The following is a 27,549-nucleotide window of genomic DNA, read 5'->3' on the forward strand; positions in this document are numbered from 1 at the left end:
CCCTTTCCCTTTCCTCTCTCCTCTCCTTTCTTCTCTGTTCCTCTCTATCTCTGTCCCTTTCCTCTCCTTCTGTCTCCTTCCCTCCCTTCTCTCCTCCTTCTCTTTGCTTCACTGTCTCTGTCTATCTCTCCTGCCTCTCCTCTCTTTCCTCCCCCTACCCCAAGCCTGAGGAGGGAGAAATTCTAGTTCTTGAGAGACGGCATTAGCAAAAGCATGAAGATGTAGACAAGCAAGTGATAAATCCATCATGGATCTAGGAGGATCAATCTGATCAGGGCAGAGATGGAATTGCACAGGTGGGGGGCTATGATGTAGCGAGCAGAACATCAGAGTCAAGATAGTCTTTGTTTAAATCCTGCCTCACTCCTGGGTGTTGACACCCAGAGACATATCATTTATGTTCTCTGAGCCTCCTTTCCTTAGCTGTCAAGTAAATATACCAATACCTGCAACACTTGCCTTATAGCATTATTAGGAGGATCAAATAAGAAAATATATAGAATAAGAGAATTAAAAATTATAAAAGTTTAAATAATGCCCTAGTATTTTTTTTTGGGGGGGAGGTGAGTACTTTAATTTCATTCATATAGAAAACTCCTTGGGGTAGAAAGCTGCTTCCAGAGATTAAATGACTTACCCATGGTCACACAGTTGGATTGTGTTAGACGTAGCACTTGAATTCAGATCTTCCTGACTCCAAAGTCAGTCCTTTAGAGACCCACCATACTCCACTGCCTCTCTTAAGGTCAGTTATTAAAAGTGATTATTAATATGGGGAGATAAAATCTATAATAGAGAATTTCAAATGCAAGCAAGAACTTAGAATTATGACTAGGGGGAATCAGTACAAGTTCTTAAATGGAGGGACTGATATGATAATACAGCCGTCCCTCGCTATGTCACGGTTCATTTATGGCTTCACTGTATGGCAGATTTAAAAAAAAATCTAATTCTGTGTTGTGGAGTTACACTTATCGCAGCATGCTATTGGCTGATGGAATGAAAGGTGACCAATGACAGTGCTATGTTCTATATCCTGGGAGCTGATTGGCTCAGTGACTATAGATTAATAAGAGTGTGGAAGGGGTTTATGGGAGAGTGAAAAGGTTTATAAAGCCTTAAAATAGATATAAATAATAAAATAAATATAATGCTTCTACTTTGTGGATTTTCACCTATTTCAGGGGTCTCTGGAACGTAACTCCCACAATAGGTGAGGGATCACAGTAGTGATTTAGCAAGATAAATAAAATGGTGGAGGCATGGGAAGGGATGAAATGGAGAAGGAAAAAAAATAGAGAGACTAGAAATGGCACATTGTATAGGAAAGAGCATTTGATTCTGAGTCTTGAACTCATAGTTCTGGCCCTGCCTCTAATTCACAATAGATCTGTAGGCAAACAAGTAAAATACAAAATAGGGGCAGCTAGGTAGCACAGTGAATAGAGTGCCAGGCCTGGAGTCAAGAGGACCTGGGTTCAAATTGGACTTCAGGCACCTCCTAGTTGTGTGACCCTAGGCAAGTCACTTATCCCAATTGCCTAGCCCTTAACACTTTTCTTTCTTAAACTTGATAAGACAGAAGATGAGGTTTTTAAAACACACACACACACACACACACAGATATGATAGTGGGGTTATATTGAATAATAAATATGTATTTTTTTAGTCTTATCATTCGTTGATTCCAAGGTGCCCAGTTTATCCTGAACTAACTTGGTGGCAGCCAGGTTAAAGCAAAAATTGGGAGCCATCATAACATTGACTGTAGTCAGAGGATCTGGGGTTAAATCTTGCCTCTGTGGGTTCCTACCTGTGTGACCTCCGGTAAGTCCTTTACTTTGATTTCCTTCTCTCTGAACTAGGGAGGTTGGATTAGACTGTCTTTGAGGTTCTTTTCAGATGTAGAGCTATGATTCTAGTTTCTGGGAGAAAATCCAGAATAACTCCTATCTGGAGGCAGTGAGTGGTTTTTGGACATGGAATGTGAAGAAAGTGGGCCTGTCAAAGAGATTTCCAAGATTTTCAGCCTGCTGCAGTTGAGAGATAAAGATGGTGAGCTCTCTTTTCTAAGTGAGCCAACTTTGAGGCTACCCAAGTTAAGACGTCCTTTAGGCAATCAGAATGGTAGCACTGAAGAAAAAGTGAGAGGTCAGATGAGGAGATGAATGAATGAATATAACAGCATTTACGAAGTGTGTGGCAAACACTGTGCTGAGCACTGAAGAGATGCAAATAGAAAAACTGAGACAGACTCTGCACTCAAGGACCTTGTACTCTAATTAGGGGACACAACACATAATAGAAAATTAAGCCACAGCACAGATGGAAAGGTCCCCAAATGCTACAGATTTAAAGGCAGAGCAGATGGTCAGGACTTCATGTTGTATCAGATGTCAGTCTAGGGGATCTGGAGGACATTGAGGTACAGCATAACACCTGATGAACCTTAACCCACAATGAAAGACAAATGGTAAGTCTGGTGGTCTTCCATCTCTCTTGAAGGAAGAGAGATGTTGATTCCCATTTCATCCAAGTGTGAGTAGGAAAGGAGTCTAGATACAGTTTGAGTGGCCCAGGTCAAAGAGGGGGAGAAAAGGAAGGCAGTGGGGGAGGACTCATTTGCAAAGATGGGATAATTGAAGCCAGGAGAAGGAAGAAGAACAAGGAGGGAGTTGGAAGGATTTCTGTTGTTGTTTGGCCATGTCCAATGCTTTGTGACTCCATTTGGAATTTTCTTGGCAAAGATACTGGAATGGTTTGCCATTTCCTTCTCTAGATCATTTTTATAAATGAGGAACTGAGGCAAACAGGGTGAAATGATTTGCCCAAGGTCACACAACTAGCATGAATGTAAGGCCAGATTTAAACTTAGGAAGAGAAGGGACCTCAGTTCTTTGCATGTTCCATGGATCAAAGCTTGTCCTCTCTGGCCTCACTCCATGATGTTCTCATGCCACTCCAAACAGCCAGGATTCATTGCTATCATGTCTTCACTGTCTCCCCCTGCCTGAAACATGCCTGCACCATCACAACCTTTAAGGACCTAAACTTGCCAAAGGAAGTGGCTGGTATTGGTGTAGAGGAAAGTTAGAGGTCAGAAGACCTGTGATGAAGTCCTAGCTGTGACCTTGGGCAAGAGATTTTTTTCACTTGCAAAATAGGGATAACAGTGCTTATTATATTAGCTGTCTAATAGGGCAGACATTAGAAAAGTGTTTGGTAAAAGCCCTTTGTAAACTGCTTTGTAAATGAAAGTTACTTGAAATAAGTTCCTTTGGAAATACGCTGATACTGTCTGCCTGTCTCTGTCTCTGTTTCCCTCTGTCTCTCTGCTTAATTCATTATTAGTATTAATAATGGGCAACTAGCTGGTGCAGTGGTTAGAGCACTGGACCTGGAGTTAGGAAAATTTATCTTCCTGAGTTCAAATCTGGCCTCAGGTGTTTAGGAGTTGCGTGACCCTGGGTAAATCATTTAACCTTGTTTGATTCGGTTTCTTCATCTATAAAATGATCTGGAGAAGGAAATGGCAAACCAATCTAGAATCTTAGTTGTGTGATCCTGGACAAGTCACTTAACCTTGTTTAACTCAAGTTTCCTCTTCTATAAAATAAGCTGGAGAAGGAATGGCAGACCACTCTAGTACCTTTGCCAAGAAAACCCCAAATGGGGCCCCCAAGAGTCAGACATGATTGAAATGACTGAATAACAACAACAACAAAAAAGTAATAACACAAGTGCTGTTTCTTTTCCCTTCCCTCCTTCTTTCATATATAAATGGTCAGTTCTCAAAGTATGGATGAAAAATCCTGTTTTCTCTGCCTTAAATCTGGAACACGAAAGCCTCCCACTACCCCATTTCCCCCTAAAATAATGTAGGTTAAACAACTGTGGGGTAGGCATTTTTCCCTTCCAAGGTCTTGGAATTCTGTCTTTGCTCCTTATATCTGTGCAGCTCTGGGCAAGTCATTTAATCTCCCTAAGTCCCAGTTTTCTCATCTGTGAAATGAATGGTTTAGATCTAATGATTTCCAAGACCCCTCCGAACTTCAGATATAGCAGGCAATCTATGCCACCTCAGGAGGAGGAGTCCCCTGTCTCTGTCTGGAGGGGAAAGCACAAGGCAAATGGCTCAGTGCCACAGTGGATGCAACAGGGGCCCCAGCCACTCTCCCTGGGTCACTGAGATTTCTTCCAGTGGGGCAGTCATACCCTATTTCTACCCCACCAGGGGCTGGCTTAGACCACAGCTTCACTTTCAGTCCCACCTGTTTCCAATTAAAAGTGTGACTATTTCTAAGTTATGGGAAAGGTGGCAACATTCCCGAAAGTTCTCGATGTTGCTGCCCCACTGCTGTTTATATTGCTTAGCTACCATCCTACATTATTTTAGGGAATGAAAAAAAATGGGGCGGGGGGCCTGAATGTTCCAGATTTAAAGCATGAAAAGTGGAAGTTCTCATCCACACATTAAGAAATGGTCATTTATAAATGAAGAAGGGGGGGAGGTGTGGAACAAAAAGGAATAAGCATTTATTATGTGCCTACTATGTGCCAGGCAATGTAACAAGCATTTAGCAAATACCTTATTTGATCCTCACAACAACACTATGAGGTAGCTGCTATTATTATCTCCATTTTACAATTGAGGAAATTGAGGCAAACAACTGACAAGATTACACAGACAGCAGGTGACAAATAGGACTTGAATTCAAGTCTTCCTAACTCTAGACACAGCAGTCTATTCTCTGGCTCATTTATAAATGAGGAAAATGTGTATCCTATATAACTTCTTGTTGTTTGTCCTTTAGACTTCAACCTTGAAGAATACCAAGGATATCATGATTTTTGAGGGGCCAGGGTACAGTGTGACTGTCGCTGGTCCAATTTGAGCTCAGACACTCTACCAGAAGTTGGTTCTAAATAATCCATTTGAACATTTGGGACAGAGATATAGCTAAATTTGTGCATCTTACATCTCCTTTGTGCTACTGAAATTCTGCTTTGCTCATAGAGCACGGTGCCAACTTTAATGCAAGCATGTATTTCTGGCAAGTCGGTGCCAGTGTCTCCCGTCTCTCATAATTCGTGCCAACGTTCTTCAGAGAGACCTTGAGAATGCCCTCATTCAGCTTCTTCTTACCTCTGCGTGAGTTCTCTGTAAAAGAATCTTTTAGGTAAAAGTACATCTGGCATTGGGGATATGTGGCCAGCCCATTGGAGGGTCACTCTGCAAAAGAGTTCAACTGCTTGACAGTTCAGCTCAAGGAAGAAACTCAATGTCCACTATCTTATCTTGCCGGGTGCCTAATCTATTTTGTCTCTTGTAGGGGTTATTAACAAGAGAATTGTGAACAGATTTTATGAGATCCATGTAGGATGGGAAAATATATTTTCATTAATCTCTTAATAAAATAGAGCATTTCCTTCATATATTTTAAAGTATGATTCTGAGATGGGATTCTTAGACTTCATCAAGACCGTACCAAGACTTCCTAAGGAGTCTCTGACACACAAAAAGCTAAGAATCTCTGATCTGGTCTATTAGAAGCATGACTAGTTCATAGAAAGCTGCCTTCAGAGTCAGGAAGACCAGAGTTCAAGTTTTTCCTTTCCCACCCTCTTACTGTCTATGTGACCATGGTTCAGTTCCTTAATCTCTCAGTGCCCTGAACTGTTTTCAAAGCCTATAAATTGCAGAGAATTTACCTATCTGCAATAGGAGATGAAGTTCCTTACCATAGCACCCTATGAAATGGGAAAATGTTTGTAAGATGCTAGGCATAGGGTCTGGTATGTATTAGGCACTTAATCAATAAATGCCTTTCCCCTTCCCTTCGCCTATTCTGATGAAATCTTAGTCTGGTTCCCAAAACTCCAAACAAAATAGTAAATCTGTCTACATCTAATAGTCTTTTTGACTGGGTATCTATTTATCTCTTGGGGTGTCCAAACTTCTAGATGTCTGATTGCATCTTTGGGGGGACTCCAGATGTAAAAATGTTCTTCAAAGGAACTTAAAAAGTTGTAAGAGTTGCAGGGATCACCAAGAGCTTAAGTGACTTGCTGGTGGTTAAACAGTGAGCATGCGGTGGAGGTTGTCTTGGAATCCAGAGTTTCTAGACTCCAAAGCCAACCCTCCATTCACTCCATTTCAAAGCTTCTCAGGAAATGTATCTTATACATTGAAAATACACAATGTCTACACACTACATCCAAACAACTTAGCTGAAAAGCGACAAGTTATTTCAGATGTTCTTGGTTTCCATTTTATTAAAAAAACAATTCCCAGATTGACTAATTTTAGGGTAGATTTTTTTGTTTGGATAGCATTGTTCTGAGATTTTGGCCCTTTGTACAAATAGCTACAAAGAGTTTAGGGCTTTGAAGGGCACCACAGTTAGTAGTATTAATTAATTTTAAGGTAATATTTCTTGTCCTACTTTAAGGTTAGGCTGTGGTGTCACCTCCTCAGCAGAGCTGTCTCTGATAGTCCTCATTTTTAATGCTCCCACCTTTCCTCAAATTATTTTGTCTTTTCTTACATATGTACATTTTGTATCTCCATCCCACCCCCACCTTTTGTGCCCTGCTGTTACCCAGCTCTTACCTGTGGTTCCTGTCTCTGTATCTTGGGCGGTGGCTGCACCTGGGTAAAGTGATCTTGGCATATGAGCTGAACTATGTTGAGGGTAGCTGACACACGAGAGTTCAAGGGATGATGGGGAGACTTCTTTCAGCAGAATGGGCAGATGGGAATAATTTATTACGATGACCATGAAGGTGGCTGAAGCAGGAACTGTGGAGCACTTAGGGTTTGGTCAGACATTGAAGATGTCGAGTTCATCCACCTTTCTGGGCCATCACCGTTCATCCAGTCTTGCCACTGAACTTCAAGGAAGAGAGAGGAAGACTGATGAGTTTGCACAACTCTGCCCCACTAAAATCTAATTCATGCTCAAGTCAAATCACTGCATGATGCCATTGGTCTTCTTTGAAAATGAAGAATGGGGGCAGTGAGGTGGCGCAGTGGGTAGAGTAGGCCCAGAGGTTCAAATCTGACTTCTGACACTTCCTAGCTGCGTTTCTGTGGGCAAGTCACTTAACTCCCATTGCTTTGTCATTACACTCTTCTGTCTTAAAACATACGCAGTATTGATTTTAAGATGGAAAGTAAGGGTTTGGAAAAACAAAGAAATAAAGGACAAATAAAAACAACTCCAGATTAACTTTAATGAAGAAAATAGCTTGTTTCCACCAGCTGAAATTAACCAACTCGCTAAGGTTTGAATCTATTTACATTCAAAGTTCCCTTCTAAGCGTGGGATTGGTCCTTATATAGACCAATCCTGTGCCTGGAAGTAGGGGTGTGGCCTATCCCTAGCACAGGATTGATTGGTCCATTCAAAGACCAATCCCATGCTAGGCAGTAGGGTGAATGTCCCTCTCCCAGCACAGGATTGGTCCATCTAAGACCAATCCCACCCCAGGAAGTAAGGGGGATGGACCCCTGGGGCACACTGGGAGATGCAGTTCCCCCAGCTACACAAAGCTCAGTATTTAATTTTTGTTTCTTTATTATGAGTACCCACCATAGCTTTGCACATAGTAGGTACTTAATAAATTTATATTGAACTGAACCAATACCTTCCATTTAGAACCATTCTCCAAGTACTTTGTAAAATGTAATTCTTTTGTATTATTTTTTGAGCATTCTGGAGTGAGTGGAGTAGGAGGCTTATCTTAACCTGGAGTCCGTGGACAAAGTCTGTGGTTAAGCTTCAGAGGGTCAATCAATGAGCTTGGCTGGAGAAAGGTGATACCTCTCTTTTCACTAACCATTTGCAGAAAGCTAGTATTTCTTTTAATTATGAACGAAGCAACAAATCTGATTCAGAGAAGCTTCATCAGACTTCCAAAAGTGATACGGGACACACATGAGGTTAAATACCCCGGATGAGACGGTAACTACGGATTTGCCATTTTTCTAAGCTTGAGGTCTGACTCCATTTTCCATTTTTGTTATAAAAAACACATTAACAAGAAGTTTCAGAAGTGTGTGCCGAGTACCACTGAGAGAAGTCATTTCATCTACACCTTTCTACGGTATGTAGAATGCCCCTTGCAAGTTGATGCTGGATCCAAGAGAACCAACCGCCTTTCAATTCCATTTTCCACGCTGCCCCCTTTGAAGAACTCTGTCCTTTTAGAGACTCCTTAACCGGCACAGATTTGGGAGTCTGCCTGTTGTTCCCTCTCTTCAGAGGTACCTTGTGCATATAGGAATGACTGAGGTGGGCATCATTTGCCACCTGGCATTGAGGAATCCCTGGGAGAATGAGCTAGGGAAAATTGAACATGAGAATCTGAGGGAAGCTAAGGCTCCTGGACATAGTTAGTGGACCCTGAGGAGATAGGCAGGGGCTCAGGTATAGTAGAAGGCCTGGACCCCCGAGAACAAGATTTGGGGGTTGTGGATGGTAACTCTTGGATAGATTAGTAGATAGAAGTTCTTAAATCTGCGTCTTAAGCCAAAAATCTTATGGTAAAATATAATCTCCTTAAGGAAAGGATGATAGAGTGTTACATTTGAAAAGTCTGAAAGACTTGATTGAGTTCAAATCCTGCCTTAGTCACTTACTAGTTCTATGACCCAGAACAAATCACTTAATTTCTTGTATCCTCAGTTTCCTCATCTGTAAAATAGAGATAATAATATCATTTATCTCACAGATTTCTTATGAGGATCGAATGAGATACAAGGTGGAAAGTGTTCTGCAATCTTTAAAGCACCATATAAATGCCAGCTATTATTATTATTGACTAACTTTTGGCAAATTGAATTTTATTGTCTTTCAGTGTCCTTAAGTATAAGACGGTTTTTCAATGTGTGTGAGAGGTTGAACATTCTCCGTTTTTAAAAATTTATCCCCTCTTCTACTCTCTACCTCTAGAAAAATCCTTTGGAGTCAGATTTTAATATATTGCATTTAATATTATAAACATTTATTAAACACCTACCATGTGCAGGGGACTATGCTTGGTGCTAGGGAAGATACAAAATTAACATAAGACACAGTCCCTGCTTATCCTGGAGTTTATTTTCTAGTAAGGTGATATGAGTCTAGGAGTATGCCAAAGGTGACTCCTGAGCTCCAGAGAGCTGATTGTTAAACTTTCAATGTGAGTGTTTTATGCTTCAGAAATCAAACATATACATCAGGCCTAGTTGTATTGTTTTGTAGATTGTCCATACCAAAGGAAGTATGCAGCTAGGTGGCTCAGTGAATAGAGTGGTGGGCCTGGAATCATAAAGAACTGAGTTCAAATGTGACCTCAAGGTATTTAGTAGCTATGTGACACTGGGCAAGTCATTAACTTCTGTTTGCTTTAATCCACTGGAGAAGGAAATTGCAAATCACGCCAGGATATTTTCCAGAAAATCTCATGGATGGTATGCATAGCCCATTGAATTTCCTTGGACAAGACTGAATGACTGAACAACAAAACAAGAAAATGATGGAAAAAATATTAATAATGTAGAATAGGCATAAAAGTGTGCATACATTCACTCCTTCCCCCGATACCTCAAGTATCAGGTATTAACCATTTAACAGTTTACCTCCAGATATGACATAAGCAGAATAATATGGAATAATGTATAATGTATATATTAGAGAGATGCAAACTGAGGAAGGAATCAGGGCAGGCTTAATGGGGAAGTTGGTCTTTGAGTTTGACTTTAAGGAATGGACAGTAATTCCATAGAATGTACGAACAGTAACTCCTCTGGAGGCAACTGGAGAATTGCTTCCTATCGGTGATCTGGTTTGGGAAAGGTTGAGTGATGAAGGCACAGGGGAAAGAAGTAGCTGGTGCAGATGATTAGAACATTAAGACAGCAAGGACCTTAGAAATCATTTAGTACCAATGAGCAACTCATTCCCAGAGTGATGAACATTTCCCATTATATCACCAGGTCCTCGTCTCATTCCTTTTTTATTTCTCTAGCTGGGGAATCAGCTTTCTCTGCTTCCTATGTTCTTTACTTTACAACTTCCCCTGGGTACGTCGGAATATGTTACAACTCTGGAAATCAGTGGGAGAGAAGGAATTGGAGCCAGTGCCCCTTGCACTGATGACTCAGACACTTGGCCATGCAGGTTCTTCCCTTTTCCCACAATGTTACCAGCCAGTATTCAAGAAAAACACTGTAAAGTGGAGCAGTATTCTAAGCAACTTCATGTATAGCCTCCAAGGCAGTCAAGGACAGTAGATCTGATAAGGAGGAGTCCAAGAGGAGATTTTCCCTGGGATTCTTCTTTAGCCAGCATGATTCCTTAGTGCTTGGCTAGAATGTACACGTTGGTATTTTTAGGACCAGAACTATTGTTTTCTATCATCCCTGGCAAAGGAGGATCGTCTCTGGAGAATTCGACATTTATTTATTTGTTTCAACAGAAGGCAGAAAATCTTTTCAAAACCTGTCAGAACACCTGTTACCCAACTGTTTGCTGAGTTTGGGTAATTCACGGAAAGGCTGGCCATACACTGCTTAAAGCTTTGGGATTTGGGCACCACCCAGCGCAGAACAGATTAATTTCATGGTTTCCTTAAGCATGTGCACAAATTAAAATATAAGCCCTCACTTAATTTGTCTGAACCCCTTGGATGCAGTTTCTTCGATTAGTCATGTATGAAGGACTGGTCAGTCAGCAGTTTTGAGAAATGATACAGATTACTGAGTTTGCCACTATACAGTGGAGTCTCTTTATCAGTTGACGTCAAGAAAGAAGACCCAACACCTGTAGCATGTTAACCAAGTTGGATCAGGTTTTTGTTTTGAGGGGCAATGTGCAAGTTCTTGGTATCAAGTCACTTGGTTTGGCCCAGGATAGATCCAAATCCACATGATATTGAGTTCCCTTAGGACAGAGTTCCATTATGCTCTGTATTCACCCCAACGTTGCTGATGTAATGGCAGGCAGATCCCTTATGCACTCTAATTCACTTCAAATAAATTCTACAAGTGTATTGTTTGCTTCCTTGTGCTGGGCACTTCCTTGGGAATACCAGGATGAAAGTGATAGTCTTTGTCTTCAAGGAGTTTATTCTACTCTTGCTATAAGATGTAAAGATAAATGAACATAAAGTTCATATGAAGTGAGTGCAAAGAAATTTTGAGGTGGAGGATGGGAGTGATGTAGTCTGAAAAGGCCTTGTATAGGAGGGGAGACATGAATTGAACCCCGAAGAGAGTTAGGGGTGCCAAAAGTCAGAGGTGAAAAGGGAAAGCATTTTGGGTGCGTGGAAAAGATTTCTACAAAAGCAGGGAATTAGCAGATGACGTGTATAAGGAATAAAGGAGACATAGGAGGATATTGGGATCCAAATGTGGAAATGTGGGGAGAATCAGAATGTGAAGGGTTTAAAAAAGACAGAAGAATTTTGGATTATAACTTAGAGTCAATAGGACGGGTGCCATTCTAATCTTTGTTTTTCAGTGATCTTTTTTTTGTTCAGTCATTTCAGTTGTGCCTGACTCTTTGTGACCCCGATGAGGGTTTTTTTGGGGGGGGGAATATACTGAAGTGGTCTTCCATTTTCTTCTCCAGCTCATTGTACAGATGAGGAAACTGAGGCAAAACAAGGTTAAGTGACTTGCCTAGGGTCACACAGCTTAGTAAGTCACTGAGGTCAGATTTGAACTTGTAAAGAAGAACCTTACTCATTCCAATCTTGGCACTCCATCCACTGTGTCACCTAGCTGCCCTTCAGTGATCATACCTTCACCAATTTTTTGTGGTTCTCTGATTTCAAGCTCTGGCTTTTAATGCTAAGCACACTGCCTCAATACCATATTCCATGTCCCATTGAGTCATCCTTTCAACTCCCCAAAGTGATGCTCTTTGCTAAGACTATTGTGATGTCTGCATAGAATTTCAGTCTATAGCTACTTTTGTTAAAAGGATAAGAAGAGGGACTGGAATTAATTTCCTGAGGAGGAGATTCCTTCGAGAAGTACAGGGTGGGTAGGGTGTGTTAAGACTTCTCTGCAACCTAAAGTCTTAGTCACCTATGCCACTGGGAGCTCAGATGACTTTCCCAGGGTCACACAACCTGCTAAAATTGAAGTAATAAAATCAGTCACTTTGACCTACTAATTTCCAGAAGCTATCTGTTACAGAAAGCTGTTTAACTATTTTGAATATGACTGCAAGTTGGCATTTAATAGTCAAATTTCCTATTTGTCAGGAATCCCATGTTCTCATTTCTTTGGAGCTTATATTTGGGGAATAAGCAACATTTTTTTCTCACTCTAATTCTTGTCATTAGAAGAATGATTGCTGATGCTTTAACAGAAGTTTAGCACTCTATTAGGTGACAATTGCCTCATTTTAGTAATCACATCCTTTACTAAAGTATGAATGGACAGGGGGTGGTGAATAAGGGAACTGAAAATTATTAAGTTTTATGCTTTCTCGGCAATACTTTGATCTTTCTGCTATATTAGACTCTTCCTTGCTCTTAAAGACTTCAAATTGCTGGGGCAAGATCACAATACATTTCCCCATTGGCACTTGGAAAAGAAAAGGAGAAAAGAAAACCCCTCATAAATCATTATGTTTGAAGATAGCGGCCCGCTCAGAAGAGTTTCTGGTGTATTGAGGTGTAGGGCTAAACAATGCTGCTCTACAAACATATCAGATTTCAAGTAAGCAAATTTTGGGGAATTAAGAAATCTGGTGAATAAAGCGCAATAAGAGGAAGTATAAAATTCACAAGCATGAAAGGGGCTGAAGGGTCTTAGAAGACACCATAATTAAGGCACAAAGAAGCACAGTTCCTCTGAAAAAAGAGGAATGTAGGATCATACACACACACACAAATCAGGGCTCACCCAGAGAATTGCTTAAAAGACTCGGCAGGAAAAAAGAGAAAATGACATGACATTAGGAAGAGATAACTTTACTTCACATGGTCAATGCTGGGGGAGCTGGAGGGGAAATGGGGAGAAGGTAAGTGAGTAAGGAATTGAATCCATTAGTTAAGAACTTGAAGAAGTAAGTCAAAAGACAAAAGGATTCAAGAATGCATTATTTTTTCTGGGAAAAGAACAGAAAAGGGATGGGCAAAAATAGAAAGAGACCAGTTTGAGAGAACTTAGGACAAGAACAGAGAGAAAAATCTGGGTACATGGGCTTCTTCACCGTAGTAATTCTGGTTTGGAGAAAAGTACAGGAAGAATCTTTATGTTCAGAGAAGCAATAAACACGTTAGTCCTGAAATGATAGAAAGGGTATCCTAACTGCAACAAAAAAAGAGAAGACGAAGATGAGAGGCATTTGCTCCTTCCTTCCTTTCACCTCCAACCCTTCCTAGAATTTGAGCAGGAATGATGCAAACATATCAGTGCCCGATAACACACAGTGACATTGGTGAAATTGTCAATGGGACTGAAATCAAGTGATTTTACTTTATTATGAGCTTGCCACATCTCTAGCTGGCAAATGCCCAAGTTTTCTTATCACTAGCTTCAGCTCTCTCCCATCAAACTGAGGAATGCTGGAATCAGAAAGATCCAAATTCAGATACTGACTCAGACATGAAGTGTGTGCCTCTGAGGGGTAAGGGATTTAACTTGTGTTTCAGGTCCCTCAGGTGTTTAATTGGGTTGGTAGATTCAATAGCCTTTCAGATTCCTTCCAGTTCTAAATCTATGGAATATCCTGGAGGTAGAAAGGAAGAGACAGAGGAAGAAAATAAATGAATCATCAGGATTTTTCAACAAGGTAGCAATGTCTGTTCCTAGTTCCACCAGAGCCACTCCATCACTATAGTAGCAGAAGTGTCCTCAGTGGCTTGGTGAATGTAGTGGCACTCTGAAGGATGTCAAATATCTATATCAAAATAGCAGAAAAGGTAGTGGAATATCCACATATTATGTTTAGGGAAGATTCTAAATGTTGAAATATTTATAAACAGCATAAAATCACGTGATGCATTTCCTTTTCATTGGAATGTTTCAGATGGTAGAATTGATGAATACCCATGACTCATGCAGTTTTCTGGATGTGTGAGTTCTTTCCATTCTGGAACAGGCTGGGAGGGGAAAGGCTGGTGGCTGGGATCAGGGTTTAGGTGAATAACTGGAGTAATGGGGAATCTTTTTCTCTAGGGAGGGGCACTTTAAGAGGTCCCCTTCCATTTCCTTCCCCCCTTTCTTTACTTTTTCTTTCTCCTCCCCTCCCTCTCCACTTATCCCTACTGCTTCTCTCCTTTCCCATCCACATTCTCCCCCTTCTCTTTCTCCTTCTCTCCATCCCCTCCTTTTTCCTTCTCCCCTTTCCTTATCTGCTTTTCTCCTGCCATTTCAATCTCTTGTCCCTGCTTCTCTGCCTCTGCTTTCCCTCTTCCTTCTTCCTTTCCATATTCTCTGCACACTGACATTGAGGATAGAGAGGAAAACCCATCAGCATCAAATTAGAAGGGCAAAGAAATTGCAGACAAAATCGTGATAAGGTTGTCCTTCCTCATTGGCGTCCAAGTAGTATTAATGATGTACTCTCCCAACCAACTTGGAGGAGGGAGGTTACCTTCTTGATTTTTGGTTTTCAACTTGTTTTGGAAGTTGGGGATGGGGGGGAGAGAATGGGGTGAAATTATACAGAAAATAAAAAATATCTTCAAGTGTCACAAATGAACTAGCTATATGTTTGCCCTGGAGCTGAGCAGACTTAGAGGGGGAAAAATAGTCTTTCAATTTTTTTGGAGAGCTGTCACATGGAAGAAGGGTTAGACTTGTTCTATTTGGTTCCAGAGGACAAAACTAGGAAAAACGGGTAGAGATTAACAGAATGGTGCTTTTCTAGTTGGTAAAAGTAAAAATTTTATAGAGATTAAAGTTCTCTAAAGTATAACAAATGGGAAGCCATGAAAGGTAGTAAGTTCCCCTTCATCAGAAGTTTCAAAAAAAGCTGGATGACTACTTGTTGGGGATTTTGTTCTGGCCTGGATGCTTTCTGAGGTGTCTTCTGACTAAGATTTTGTGACTCTGTATACTTCAAAGATTATGTTTACTTCCAAATTTGGCATTCAGGTGACTTCATCAGCATCTTTGGTAATGAACACAGAGTTCTTTCCACTATAGGGTAATAGACAGAACACTGGATTTGATGCCAAAAAAATTTGAAGGTGAACATAAGTGCTCTCACTCTCTCTCTCTCTCTCTCTCTCTCTCTCTCTCTCTCTCTCTCTCTCTCTCTCTCTCTCAGAAAACCTTTACCATTCATCTCAAAATCAAAATTTTGAATAGATTCCAAGCCAGAAGAGTATTAAGGGTTAGGTAAGTGACTTGTCCAGGGTCATACAGCTAGGACGTATCTGAGGTCAAATTTGAACCCAGAACATCCCATCTTTAAGCCTGGTTCTCATTCTATTCAGCCACCTAGCTTCCCCCAGATTACTAATTCTTTAAGACTTAGTTTTCTCATCTGTTCACAAAGCTCATTTGAGTAAAGGATTTTATAAGCATTAAAGTGGTATGTTACTATTATGCTATGACCTTTCTATCTTTCCCCTTGTCATTCTGGAGCCATTCTATCCATTAGAATCACACATGAGCAATATTTTAGCATGTTGACCAACTAGTCATACATAAATCAGACACAGAGTAGCTATGAACAAAGTCTGGTCCAAAGCCAGATTGGAGAACAAGATGGCCTTGGAAATATGTTACTGTAGCCCATGAATACCATGTGGATAAGTTTATACATTCAATTTAACATTCTCAAGGGAAGGCAGGGACTTTTTGTCAAAGAGGATAATGTAAAAGGTTCTGGTGAAGCCCAGATCCTCCAAGAGGACACAAGAAAGGCATTATTTGCATAGAATCCCACAATTGTAAACTACCCACCTTGCCTATAAAGGAGCATCAGGACATTCTCCGAATGCTGGCAATCAGTACGGTGCCTTTCATGGTTGGAATGTACTGAGAGCAGAGGTTGAGCATATGGAAGTCAGAGTGTGAAGGTAAGGAGAGTGGCCAAATAGAACAGTTCAGTTAATCTAACTGAAAGCCAAAGGAGTATTAATTGATGTGTCAATGGGGTATGAATGGGCTTGCTTTTGTTTGAAGTGTTTGCTTGGGTGCAATTTTGTTGTGTCTTTTTTAGTTGGGTTTAACTCTTCATGACCCCATTTGGAGTTTTTGTGGTAAAGATACTAGGGTTGTTTGCCATTTCCTTCTCCAGCTCATTTTACAGATGAGAAAACTGAGACAAACAAGATTGTCACATAGCTAGTAATTGTGTGAGTCAGAAATTGAACTCAGGTTTCCTGTCTCTGGACTGTAAGAATTTAAATTTAGGTTTTATGCTAAATATGAGGATTCTAAAGCAATATTGTGGTTGCTGATTTAAAAAAATATTACAGCTTAAGTCAAAATGACTTTTAGCAGCTTTATTTACAAAGAGATAGAAAGAGTAAAAGTGGGAGAATGTAGATAAAAAGACAGAAAGTACTGCCTAGCTACAAATACCTTAAGTTTAATCCTAATGTCTCCAGATCACAAATGTAAATCTGAAAGCAAAATCCAAAGAACCAGGAGATTCTGAAGAATCCTCCCAGAAACTTCAGTGCACATGAGGCTAAGACTACCAAGAATCTCACCAGAACTCACGCTGAAGGGAGTGTCCCTCCAAAGCACCAATGAGCAGAGAGGGTCTCCTCACCAAAGAATAAAGGAAGGAATCACTCCATTTACCACCTTCAATACAGGATCCAGGGAAAAGGTCTCTTCCTCCAGTCTGGTCACCAACACAGAGTGAATGACTGAATCCTCAAGCTGACCTTTTTAAAGCAGTTTTCTCTATGTTACTTCCTGTCACTCCCCCACTTTATGGGAACCAATTTCAGTCTTTCAATTTGCCTAGCACAGCCCAGGGGCAGGACAGTGGCCTCTGGAGTTGTCACCCACTCTAGCAAGTAACTTATGACCTTTCATACTTAGTGACTGGTAAGGTACTAACTAGGGGTACTTAAGTTTTTGATTGATTAACTTAAAAGTTGCTGATTGATAGACAAAGAGAGTTTGATTCACTCTTCACAGAGCCCAGCATTCTATCCATTTCACCATTTAACTGCCCCCTTCCTTGGGTGCAGATCCTTGGGCAATATAAAGGGATTTACTGGGATTTGGGGCATGGATCTTTAGAGGATTTAAGGAAATGGAAAGAGTAGGTACAAGAGAGCAGGCAGTGCCTGGCATACTTTGCTCTTTCCTTAAGCCCCCTGATTAAATTTAGTCTGAGTCCCAGTGCCAAACTTGTGGAGAAATAGCACTACTTTGGGCACCATCATGATGAAGTGTTTCTGATTAGCACACTTCTAAACCCATGTAGTGTTCACCTGGGAAAAGAGAAGAGCCCATATGGAATTCCTGGCAGTAGGAAATGTTTCTGAGAATGTGCATATGTCTGTATTAGGGGGCCAGAGGGAGAAGGTATTCTGCATCAGTAATACATCCTGAAATTAAAGTAATTTTACTTTTCAAGTGGGAATTTTAGAAACATAGTCCATTCCCTGATTTCTCATACTCCTTTTTTTTCTTTTCCAAAATCATGCCAGTTTTTTTGTTCCAAAATAGGTGCTAGAAGAGGATTCATCTAGCCTAGAAGGAGGACAGAGGCCACTCCTTCCATTGCCTTCATCTCCAACTCTTCTCAGAGGTATCTCCTGGTAACATCGACAATGCTTACACAAAAGGTAAGTAAACACAATAGCTGGCACTTGTTAAGACTTTCAAAGCATTTTATAAATATGACCTCATTTGATCCTAACAATAATCCTGGGAGCCAAGTACCATCATCATCCCCATTTTATAGATGAGGAAACTGAGGCAGACAGAAGTAAATCGACTTGCCCATGATCACACAATTAGTAAGTGTGTGAGGCAGGATTAAAGTCAAGTCATCCTAATTTCAGTTTCAGGACTCTAACTTCTGCACAACTTGGCTCTCTACCCAGAAACTGTTAGGCTTGTATCATTAGATTTTCCTTCCCCAAGACAGCAGAGAAAGAGGAGGGAGGTAGTCACTGGCACTATAGGAAACAGACTGGTAGTCATCCCAAGGAGAATCTCAATTCTTGTATCTGGCCATCCTGGCCCCTGAATAGTCTCTTTAGACCTTATATTTTATGAATCAAGGGGAAATTCTGGTTTTAAAAATCACACACACACACACACACACACACACACACACACAGAATGGGCAAGGTCTGAGTCTGTGATTTGATTACTATAGGGAACTTCCAGATGAACAAACTCCCTCCATCAAAATATACGTTGGTACTTTTCTTTGCCATTTATGGTCTGGAACATCGAGAAATTAAATTACTCAGTCACACTCCCAGTATGTGTCAGAGGTAGAACTTGAACCCAAGCCTTCCTCTTTCCAGGGTCCACTCTCTATCTGCCATGCCACATACATACATGTCTATATCATATATGTAAGTAACAGGGGGTCAATGAATATGCACATATAAGATTCTGGACTCAATCCAGTGAGCAAGGTTATGTCTACATCGACCCCGCAGGGGTAGCCCTGGAATTCTAAGGTGAGCATAACACACATATATATACACCCATACATATGCCAACATACATGTAGATATATGTACAAATCAGTAACATGTAGAAAGGTCTTATGTTCAGTTCAATAGGGAATAGTTATTGCTTCATACCAATGTATATTTCTTTCATGTGCAGGGAATTCACACTTCCATTTTTTCCCCCTCATACACGTTTGGTATCCATACGTTGATCCCTATAGACAACAGCAGCTTGGTTAACTGGTCAGAAATCTTTGCACTGTTCCAGTATACAAGGATGATTTAATTCTTTAAACGCCTTTCACTCCTTCCGGTTCCTTCCTCCCCGCTGACTCCCATTCTGCCCAAGTTCTCTCCTTGGTCATAGAGGAGGACCTGAGTTAAGGCTCAGTTGCTGAAACTCCCCCAAACTCTCGTCCCTTCCCGTTTCCGTTTTTCGGTAGAGTCAGCCAAATTGTTGCTAAAGGGAGTGACGGCTCCTTCAAACAGAATATTTTGTGGAACACAATGGGCATCTTGCTAGACATCACAGGGCATCATTATACACTCTGCTCTGTTTGGCTTCTTGGCCTCGGGACCTTGGCCCTTGTAAATCATGATTTCACTTGGCATCGTTGTCCAGTATACAAAGTATGCTAACTGTGCATTTGGAATAAACCAGCAATTAGGAATTGTTGACAAGCGCCAAAATAGAATGTAATTAATGCTGTGCAAATTGGCCAGTCCTTTAAGGAATGCTCTTCTGTGAACTCTTTAAAAAAGATCCCCATTCCGGGCTTCCAAGTTTTTCACCCATTGGTGTTTTCACAGGGAATTGGTTAAAATATACATAATCATAGTTTAAAAAATTTTTTCCCATGCCATTGAATGAGAAACCAATGATCTCTGGGCTGAAAAACCCTAATGTAACTTGATTTAATTACCAAGGAGTTAAACATCTTTTTTTCAAGAGTATGAATGTGGGAAAGGCATAAATTATTGTATTTGGAAATCCATTAAACTCATCCACTCACCAGTGAGCCTTTATTCACTCTTTAGGACAAAGAAAGAGCACTCTTCTAAAAAAAAAAAAGAGTGGGGGGTAGACGGGGAGAGAGCTGAGTAAGGGATGACAGTGAGTGAAAAATGAGTGACCAGTCAGAACAAAGGAAATAATTCACATTCTTAGGGGAAGCTTTGAAATCATCCTGAAATGGGAGCTTCTCTGACTTATCTTCCCCTTGCTCAGCCACTTGGAGACCGGGAATCTCAGAATGATTTACGCCGGGGAGTGGGAGCAGCTAGTGATGTGCCACTCATTGGAGTTGTATGCCTCTGTTCAGATCCAAGACAAGGTCATCTCCATGGATGGAGTCATGCTTCAGTGACTAGTAACACCACTCCCTCCCCGACTTTGTCAAACCATAAGTCACTGGGGCCTTCAGAGGCCAGACCCTAACAGTAGCAACTCACAAGTCTGAGGCTCAGTGAGTGACACTGATGTATTGAGGCTCCATTGTCTGCCAAGGGTTGGCCACAATGGGAATGACTCTCATAAAGGGACCATCAGAAAGGCAACCTGTGTAAACTACAGTAGATTTCCTTCTAGGCAATGGGGCAGGCAGGACAAAAGGGACGGGGATAGCATTTTCCTATTCTGCTTTTGTTGATGGTATGGGCGGATAGAGAATAACAAACAGGGTTCGGAAAGCCAGGGATAGTGGAGGTTTGTTTGAGTTTGTGTCAAATCTGGAGCATAAATACTTTTTTCCCCCTGGTGTCCAAAATACTATGCTTTTCCACCGCCGGCTGCAACTTGCTTAGGTTGGTTTCATAACCATTTCTTGATGGTACTTGGAGAGTCCGACTAAAATACACACTTGCTGATGATAATACTTGACACATAGTAGGTGCTTAATAAATGCTCATTGTTCGACTGATGTAAAAGCAAATATTAGCTGAGAAAGACCATCTTACTTCAAGAGTAGCAACAAAGCCAAGGGCAATGGAAGCCTCTTGGTTGAGAAGGGAGGGACAACAGGAATGGAATGAGGCATATGTTTTCAGACATGACCAGTGTGTTAATTTGTTTTGCTTGACTCTCTTCATTTAAGGGAGAGTTCTACTTGGAGGGGAAGGGGTCATTGGAAAGGGAATGTTATATATTAAAAAAGGGGACATTTATTTTTATTTTTTATTTAAAATTTAATTTTAATTTTTTTTAATTTAAATTAATGTTTAATTTAATTAAATGTTAGAGGACAGCAAGGTAGCTTGGTGGATTGAGAACCAGGTCTAGAGGTGGAAGGGGGAAGATCTTGGGTTCAAATGTGACCTCAAACTCTTCCTAGTTGTGTGACCCTGGGCAAGTCACTTAACACCCATTGCCTAGCCTTGACCACTCTTCTGCCTTGGGACCAATATCCAGTATTGATTCTAAGATGCAAGGTAAGAGCTTTTTTAAAAAAGCATTTAAAATGAAAAAGGAAGGGGGCAGCTGGGTAGCTCAGTGGATTGAGAGTCAGTCCTAGAGATGGGAGGTCCTAGGTTCAAATCTGGCCTCAGACACTTCCCAGCTGTGTGACCCTGGGCAAGTCACTTGACCCCCATTGCCTAGCCCTTACCACTCTTCTGCCTTGGAGCCAATACACAGTATTGACTCCAACACGGAAGGTAAGGGTTTAAAAAAAATGAAAAAGGAAAAATCTCTAGGAAAATGTGGTAGAAGGCTAACAAGCTGTGTATGAATTCTGAGCTAGAGTATGTCAGGGTCAGTTAGGTGGTATGGTCGATAGAGTGTTGGGCCTGGAGTCAGAAAGATCTATGTTCAAATATGGCCCTAGACACTTACTAGCTATATGATTCTAGGTGAGTCACTTAATTCTGTTTACCTCTGTTTCCTATGAGGTGAAGAAAGAAATGACAAAACCATTCCAGTATTTTTGAGTTTTAATCTAGCTTCTGACATTAACTAGGTGTGTGACCCCTGGCAAGTCACTTAACTCTATTTACCTCAGTTTCTTTACCTGTAAAATGAGCCAGAGGAGGAAATGGCAAAAAACACTCCAGAATTTTTGAGGTCAGATCTAGCCTCAGACACTTACTAGCCATGTGACCGTGACAAGTCACTTAACCCTGTTTGCCTCAGTTTCCTCTCTGTAAAATGAGCTAGAGAAGGAAGTGGCAAACCCCTCTAGTAACTTTGCCAAGAAAACCCCAAATGGTGTCCTGAAAAGTGGGACATCCCTGAAATGACATCATAACAGAGTATGGTACAGCACACAGGCACCCTTCATGGGTAGGAGTGAGAGAGGAATTTTAGAGCATAGATTTAGTATTGACATTTTCATCTGACCTGAGACACCTCATCCCCAACTTGCAATTCCCATTGCCCGCTCCTGCCCCAAGATCAACAATTTCATTTATGTGCTCATCTGAAAATGTGCTGGAGGCAACCGGCTGTGGGAGAAGAAGAAACATTTCTCTTCCCTTAAAATACTTTGCCTTGACTGGGGCAGGAGAAGAATCTAGAGAGAGAAGAATTCTTACACTTCATCCTCCAAGGATTAGTTTCAGAGATATAAAATGGAAGGGACCTCAGAGGTCATTTAATCTATCCTCATTTTACAAGTGGGAAAACTGAGGCCCTGATTAGGGAAACTTAAAGGAAGGTCTCTAACTCTAAATACAGGATTTCCCCCCACTACATTAAGAGTGAGAGTCTCAAATGCTCTAGGGAACATTGTTGATACCCAGGAGAGAGGCAATGAATGAAAAACATATGGCATGTTGGATCCCTGCAGCTGAGGATGTCATCTCAAGCCTTGGGGAGCTTAACTCACCTCTCTGGGCTTTGATTTCTATGCCTAGAATAAGAGGAGGGGATTTTTAAGATTAGATGTCCTTCACCTGGGATCCATGAGCTGAACTTTGAGATAGTTAATATTTAAAATATTAATATCATATAAAATTAAATTTATTATAATATATCATACAAGATTGTGTTATATGATATATTATACATGATATAATATTATATATAACACATTTTATATAAGTATTATATTATACACTATAAATATTATAATTATATATGAATATATAATATGTTACATTATAGATATAAAATATATGCATTTACCCTTTGTACTTTTACACACTCTTGCAAACATACTAACCAGAAATTATGGAGATTATGTTTTGATAGGAGAGATAAGTTGTAATGGCAGCATCAATGAACATATGTGAATTTGGCGGTTCTTGGTTGGGTGATGGGACAGGAGAGTAGCTGGGAGAGACCAGATGCTGATTAGTGAATTGGGAATGACTGGCAGGTGAATGGAGTAAAGAAGCCTGAGGTTGGCTAGCCTTGGGGAGGTGGGAGAATTTTAGGGCACAGCACAGGTGGATTAAGGACTGCCAAATAGAGCAGTCCTAAAAGGAGTCAGTTTTGAATCGCCATTAGTTGGAAGGAAGAAAACGGAAGTAGAGGGCTGATGGAGGACGATGGAAGGAGAAATGCTAGGGAGAATAGAATTGGGTGGATAGGGTTTGTCATCCCATCTCTCTTTGCATCTCTTCCCTTCCTTAGAATATCCTCAATTCCACCCCCTTTGTTTTCCATATCTTTCCTTCTTTCTCTCCCTCTACTTCTTTCCCTATTTTCTCAGTTTCTCTGTCCCTCTATTTCCAGCTCCTTTAGCTAGATATAATATAAATCCAAACTATAAATTATTTATTGTTCTATTCATTGACTCAGGCTTTAAACTTCCTATTCTTAATTTTAAAAATAGCCAAATATTTCAAATTTTTCTCTTAACCCCCTCCAATCCCCAGTAACTCTAACTTCTGTTAGTTCCAAGGTTCTTTTGACTTGTATGTGACCCTCAACTTTTTGAAAATTCTTTCCCAGTGGGCCAATGGTTCTCATCAGAAAAAAAAAAAACTCCATTTCTCATTCCTCTTTTAAAGAATACAATCTTGGGTGTGCTGGAGCCAGTTCTAACCCGAGAGCTGATTGTTCAATTTTCAGCATGAGCTTTACCCCTTGGAATTCAGCAAATGCTACAAATAAGGCCTGGATTGATTGTTTTGTGGATTGTCTACTTTGAAGAGAGTGATTCTGAAAATGCTAATAATGCAGTTTAGACTTAAAAGTGTGTCTTGCCCTTCAGAGAGGCAGATGCTAACCTTTTTCTGGCACACCCCTGAATACATGCTATTGGAAAAGTGGACAGAAAAGAAACCTCCTCCCTCTTTAGTTTCCAAGGAGCATGCTCACTACAAGTACATGACTCCCATAACAGCTAATGTACCTCATGGGGTGGAGGTCACAGATCCCTGTTATATGTTATTGTAGGTGCAGAGTGCTGGTCCTTAAGTCCTCATACTTCTAGTAACAAGAGTAATGAAATTAAAATAGCTCATATTCAGATAGTGGGGCAGCTAGGTGGCACAGAGTACTGGACCTAGAGTCAGGAAGACCTGAGTTCAAATCTGGCCTCATACTCTTGCTAGCTGTGGGAATCTAGGCAAGTTACTTAATCCTGTTAGCCTCAGTTTCCTCATCTGTAAAATGACCTGGAAAAGAACATGAGAACCACTCCAGGATTTGTGCCAAGAAATGTCCAAAAGGGGCCGCGAAGAGTTAGACATGCCTGAACATGAAACAGTCACATAGTGTTTACTGATTTTGATTTTTTGATCCAGAAGTGTTTTCTTCAGGGTGGGGTATTCGTGGGATGCCAATTCTTTTGAAATTTAGAATCTCCTACAGTTGCCTGGTGCATTGATAGATTAAATACCAGAATCATAGCTAATATGTGCCAGGCAGTATGGTCAGCCCCTTATCCATTATAACAAACTTTTACCCCACTGGATTTTCACAAACATCCTCCCGGGCTTAAACTCTTCTCCTTACACTTCACAAATGAGGAACAAAGCCTCAAAGAAATAAACAATTTACCTGAGGTCCCCAAGATGATGTGAAGTGGTGTAAATAGGATTCAGAATCACGCTTTCTAATTTCTAGCCCTGTGTGATGCTTTCTATTACATTAGAGGTTCTCAAAAAGTTTTTGGTCTCAAGATTCCTTTGTGCTCTTAAAAATTATTGGGGACTTCAAAGGGCTTTTGTTTATGTGGGTTATATCTATTGACATCTTCAGTATTAAACATTAAAAGATTCACTAATTTTGTGAAAATAGTTTTGACCTCATAGACCTTGTGAAGAGGCCTTGGGGACCCCCAGGGGTCTCCCCTGGACCAAACACACCTCTGTGTGTGTGTATTTTAGTCTTACATTCTTTCTTAGAATTAATACTAAGTATTGGTTCTAGGGCAGAAGAATGATAAGGGCTAGGCAATAGGGGTTAAGTGACTTGCCCAGGATCACATAGCCAGAAAGTGGCTGAGACCTATCAGATTTAAACCCAAGACATCCTGTCTCTAGGTTTGGTTCTCTATCTACTGAACCACCTAGCCAGCCCTGGGTCTCTGTATTACACCATGCTATTGAAGTTGTTTGGGGCTCTATATTTGTGATTTCATTTATATAGGGTACTTCCAAAATGGGAAAACTCCTTCTCTGTTTGTATTTAAGCAATGTTTCTGCAACTTGACTTAGAAAAGTGCCTGAGATGTTGAGACGTTAAGGGACTCCCTTAGAGTTCCTGAGCTATTATGTGTCTGCTGATGGATCTAAATCCAAGTCATCCTGAACTCTGCCCATAGTCACCCTACGGCCTCCTTAGAAGTCTAACCAGAATGGCTACCCCTTAGTAGGAACATCCAAATAGGACAACCCTTTTCCTTTTCCTTTGGAAAATATAAGATCTGCTGCCCTTCCAGGGAGGGGAAACTTTCTTACAAGGTACACTAGGTTCTTCCTTTTTATCAGTGGGTTCTTGAGGGTCTTAGCAACTGAATTAATGGTCAGCCAAAATGACTGATGCTACAGGGATATTTCTCTGTAGTTGATCAGAGTCATTTATTTGTACAAGCTCAGGAATCAGAGCTGGAAGAAAACTTAGCAACAACGTAAACCATTTTATGAATGTCCTGAGGGACCTGGGTTGATCTTGGTCAGGAACCCCTAGTGAAGGAACTGAAATGACCAGGAAAAGAGTATAAAAACTTCTTCAATTTCTTCGTTGAAAATTACTGTAGAAAATCTTTCCAACTCCTACACCTGCATCCCTTTTCCCCTGCTCCACTTTTTCTTGAATTTCCTCTCTGTTATGATTTCAGCCAAATGTTTCAGAAGAAAATGATCTACGTAGCATAGACAGTGCCAAAACACTAGATGTTTTCCTGCCAAACCTTGTGGGGGGATTTTGGCTAGATTGGACCATGGACTTCTCTTCCTTCAAGCACAATTCCTCATAATCTTCCTCCTCTTTCTCAATATGTTCCTGAACTGGAGGCCCCACATTATCATTCTGCTGAATGAGAAACAAACAAACAAAAACCCTACAAGGAAGGACTCCATCATCTAGGATATAGGGGAAGGTCTTATTTGAAAAAGGAAAGTCCTCCTCAGGTTAGAGAGTGCATTGAGACCCTGGCATTAATAGTCTTGCTGCTTCTGTTATTGACCACGGCAGCTGGGTCCTCATTTTAGTAGGAAGAAAAGTGGTCCAGTGAGATGTTTAAAGAGATCCATTTTTATACTCTCAGAGCTACATGGGAATCCCTATACCACAGCTTGTAGCCAGAAATATAAAAGCCCAATCATTGAAGATATGCAGAGCTATTATTTTTCTTGGCGAAAGATAGATAATTTTCTCCCTTCCCTATAAATTAGGGTTTTAAAAATGTTGCTACTGTCTCTTGGCAGGGTGGATGCTGAGGTTTCCTCATTTGTACCGCTTTTCTCTCATCTAGTTCCTTTGTACTTTTAGTCTTGGATAATAATATGGATTTTTTAGTGGCTTTGCATGGCAGGCTCAAGCTCCAACATTTCCCATTGCCTGGGTCCTCAAGAGACGAGCTTTGCTTTCCTGTCTTCTGAAATGAAAGATATTTTCCTCTGTCATCTTTTGGTGAAGAACTGCATTTTTTTTTTGGTCTACTTTTGCTATTCCAGTGCCTTTCACTGGAATTCTGTTTTGAGTTTTCACTATAGCCATTTATAGGCAGGCTGGAGCCCAAGGAAGGATCTCCTGATGTTTGTGGTAGGGGGCATGCTTCTGCTGAATGGTATCATGATCTTTGTGGGCTTTCGTTTGTAGTTGTTAGAAAAAGGAGAGAAGGGGTGACTTGACCCTGAATATTTTTCATTTGTTTCCTTAGTTTTCATTCTAAGTCTTATGTCTTGTATTTTGTCATACTGTTTCATTCTACTGCAAATGGATTTGGATTGAAATGAATTGCTTTCCCCTTCCTGGTTTCTCCACTCTGACCTCGCTATATGTTCCATAGCTTGTCTGATCAAATTTATGCCAAACAAAAAGACACTTGGAAGAGCCAATGGTCTCCAGTAAACAGATATGTATGTTTTGATGGGTTAATGTTAAATAAGATAATAATTGTAAAGTGCAATTAGTGACTGGCACATATTTGTAAATATTAGTAGTCATATTTATTGTTGTTGCTATTGTTATATGGCAAAAATATGGGAAAAAGAAGAGTTACTTGATACACTAAGGCTTGAAACATTCCATCCATGGACCCTCCAAAGCTATGGTTAGAAACTGGAATTTCAATTAGGGTCTGTTGCCATTCCCTTTGCAAAAATGATTCTTCTTTCTCTTCGATCTTCATCCATCTATTTAATTTATACTAATAATAACTGACATATTCTTGGTGCTTTAAGATTATAAAGTACTTTGGACATATCTTGTTTGATGCTCACAATAACCTTGGGTTGTAGGTGTTATTTTCATCCTCATTTTATAGATGAGGACACTAGGGCTGAGAAAAATTAAGTGACTTGTTCAGGGTCACATAACTAATA

The 27,549-nt window shown here is 40.6% G+C and overlaps 2 long non-coding RNA genes across 2 annotated transcripts in view; one reads left to right on the top strand and one right to left on the bottom strand.

Moving 5' to 3' along the window:
- Nucleotides 1-7,269, bottom strand: part of LOC107649903 (uncharacterized) — a 40,861-nt gene extending 33,592 nt beyond the window's left edge. The window contains exon 1 of the long non-coding RNA XR_001624453.2: nt 6,614-7,269. This is a non-coding gene — a long non-coding RNA (uncharacterized LOC107649903). The remainder of the gene's footprint in view (nt 1-6,613) is intronic.
- Nucleotides 7,270-7,517: 248 nt separating this feature from the next.
- The window catches only part of LOC130455980 (uncharacterized), a 53,400-nt gene continuing 33,368 nt past the window's right edge, over nt 7,518-27,549 (top strand). Inside the window, exons 1-2 of the long non-coding RNA XR_008914263.1 lie at nt 7,518-8,109; nt 17,651-17,769. This is a non-coding gene — a long non-coding RNA (uncharacterized LOC130455980). The remainder of the gene's footprint in view (nt 8,110-17,650; nt 17,770-27,549) is intronic.

The sequence above is a fragment of the Monodelphis domestica genome, chromosome 8 (assembly GCF_027887165.1).
Source record: "Monodelphis domestica isolate mMonDom1 chromosome 8, mMonDom1.pri, whole genome shotgun sequence".
Lineage (NCBI taxonomy): Eukaryota > Metazoa > Chordata > Mammalia > Didelphimorphia > Didelphidae > Monodelphis > Monodelphis domestica.